At 42.1% G+C, this 2,500-nt stretch overlaps 1 protein-coding gene across 1 annotated transcript in view; it reads left to right on the top strand.

Moving 5' to 3' along the window:
* Positions 1 to 1,540: 1,540 nt before the first annotated feature.
* LOC138968808 (uncharacterized) overlaps positions 1,541 to 2,500 on the top strand; it is a gene marked incomplete in the record, with an annotated part of 43,999 nt that continues 43,039 nt past the window's right edge. Inside the window, 1 exon segment of the mRNA XM_070341454.1 lies at positions 1,541 to 1,981.

Below are 2,500 nucleotides of genomic sequence, written 5' to 3'. Positions count from 1 at the left end.
CGGGATTACTTTTGCCTCCTTTAATTTGGTGGGGAAGTAGGATTTGTCAAGGCACAAATTATAAACATATGTAAGGGATTCTGCAATAAAAGGGGCAGACAACTTCAGAATTTTCCCATCAAGATTATCCAAACCACGAGTACCTGTTTGTTTTAAGCACAACAGATAATGGAAGACTTCGCTAACAGATAGCAGTGGAATGTCTAAATTATGGGTAATATTTTTTGAATCACAACTTGTCCAGATTATTCTGTTTCGATCTATCAGTTGTAATTATTTTGTCAACAATAGAAGTAAAATGAATGTTCAGATCATCAGCAGGTATATCAATAACGGAAGATTTTACTGTATCTTTACGAGATAATTGGTTGATCATCTTCCAGATGGCTTTTGAGTTTTGTTTTGAACTGGATGCAGCGAGCTCACGGTAATACTTTCTACGAGCTGGACGTTTCTGTATTCTTCTTCTTTTCCCTTACGTTTAAGAAAATCGCGGTAATCAATCGCATGCTGAATGTCGCCTGTAAGCCACTTAGGTTTGGGATGTTGCTGCACACGAGAGGTTCGAAATGGTGCATGTTTATCATATACTTTTATAAACAAGTTGTACCATAAATCAAATACTTCGTCGGGGTCAGTATAATTAGAGAGAGAGACAGAGAGACAGAGAGAGAGAGAGAGAGAGAGAGAGAGAGAGAGAGAGAGAGAGAGAGAGAGAGAGGAGAGAGAGAGAGAGAAAGAAAGAGAGAGAGAGAGAGAGAGAGAGAGAGAGAGAGAGAGAGAGAGAGAGAGAGAGAGAGAGAGAGAGAGAGAGAGAGAGAGAATTCTTTATTTAACAAGGATAATAGAGTAAGCAGCGATTTGCTTTTTTACATCTGCTCCTCGACCTAAAAAAGGGACTCATCTAAAATGGCTTAAGAATAAATAAGTAAAGAAAACAACTGCTATATTTTTTAAATTTGTTATAGATAAACTGAAGTAAGAACACACTATATAGGCCTCCACAAATAAAATGCTTTGCAAAGAGAAAAACTGAGAGTTCATTTGATGCGACTGGATAACACTGACGAATCTCTCTTTGGCCTGTTGAATCTGGGGAATAAATCCCTCGCAGAACGTGGGGATCGAACCCACGACGATAGTGACAACTGGTTTTGAAGCCAGCGCCGCTACCGACTGAGCTATCTCCCCTCCCGTACATTCCCTTAAATCCATGAAAATCTGTGGATAGATTTTTGGTTGGTTTTAAGGTAGTTTTTATGGGAACGAAGGTATCTTGACTAGTATTTTATTATTTCAAATTTAATCTAGAGGTACTAATGGAAATTCATAAAGACAGGTGTCCTCGAACTAAAATTAGAATGCAATCGCCAGAGGCTGAATGACCCAAAGGACATTTTGTTCGTATATTGCTACCTGGACCCAGTTTTCTTGAAACTAGGGCGTCAGACTTAGGCATGTAAACATATGAAAAGTCAGTCTTGTGAGTAGACTGGCGTAGCGGTATATTGCTTGGTCGCGTGCGGTATGACACAGCAAAACGCAGGAGAAATAAAAAGGCCTGCACTGTTCAGTCGCTTCAATTAAAACCACCAAGTTATATCTGCGATCCAGGGTTCTGCGGACTGTTGACACCATTGGGAAGTTCTTTGCGTTGCGCTTGACTGATGTGACCATCTTGCCGTCACTGTAGTTGTACCCAGTACCTCGTCGAATCGACGGACGAACAACACCCAGTGCAGAGACTGTTGACTCCATTGGACAGTTCTTTGCGCTTGACTGATGTGACCATCTTGCCGTCACTATAGTTGTATCCAGTGCAGAGACTGTTGACTCCATTGGACAGTTCTTTGCGCTTGACTGATGTGACCATCTTGCCGTCACTATAGTTGCACCCCGGCAGTGCAGATACCGTTGACTCCATTGGACAGTTCTTTGCGCTTGATGTGACCGTCTTGCCGTCACTATAGTTGCACCCAGGGTATGTACCAAACGAAACAGTGGACAGGGTATTTAGCTATCGGATATGTATGTGTGTGTGTGTGTGTGTGTGTGTGTGTGTGTGTGTGTGTATGTGTGTGTGTATGTGTGTGTGTGTGTATGTGCGTGTGCGCGCCGCGCACGCCAGTGTGTGTGCGTGTCAGTGTGAGTGTGCCTTTTGTCTGTGTGTCTGTGTGTCTGTCTGTCGGCCTGTCTGTCTGTCCTAATCTATGTTTTTGTATGTATATTATGTGTGTGGCGGGGCGCGCACGACCAAAGCGAACCGCAACGTTAAAAATGCATAGTTATACTACTGATTCTGATCTAAAGGGGTAGGCGGTCAAGTCAACTAATACGTACGAAAGTCACAGTATTCAATTGCTTCGTGCGTCTTTGTTTTTTGAACAGTAGTCTTGATTTTGGTACCGTTTTGTATAAGGCTTACTGTGTATAACTGGATCAAACACGTGATAATCGGTATTGAATAAAGTAATGCGGTTTTTTCCCGATTAAGCGACAT

The sequence above is a fragment of the Littorina saxatilis genome, linkage group LG6, assembly GCF_037325665.1.
Source record: "Littorina saxatilis isolate snail1 linkage group LG6, US_GU_Lsax_2.0, whole genome shotgun sequence".
NCBI classification, from domain to species: domain Eukaryota; kingdom Metazoa; phylum Mollusca; class Gastropoda; order Littorinimorpha; family Littorinidae; genus Littorina; species Littorina saxatilis.
The sequence above is the reverse complement of the archived record's forward strand: the minus strand, read 5'-3'. Positions and strand labels throughout refer to the sequence as shown.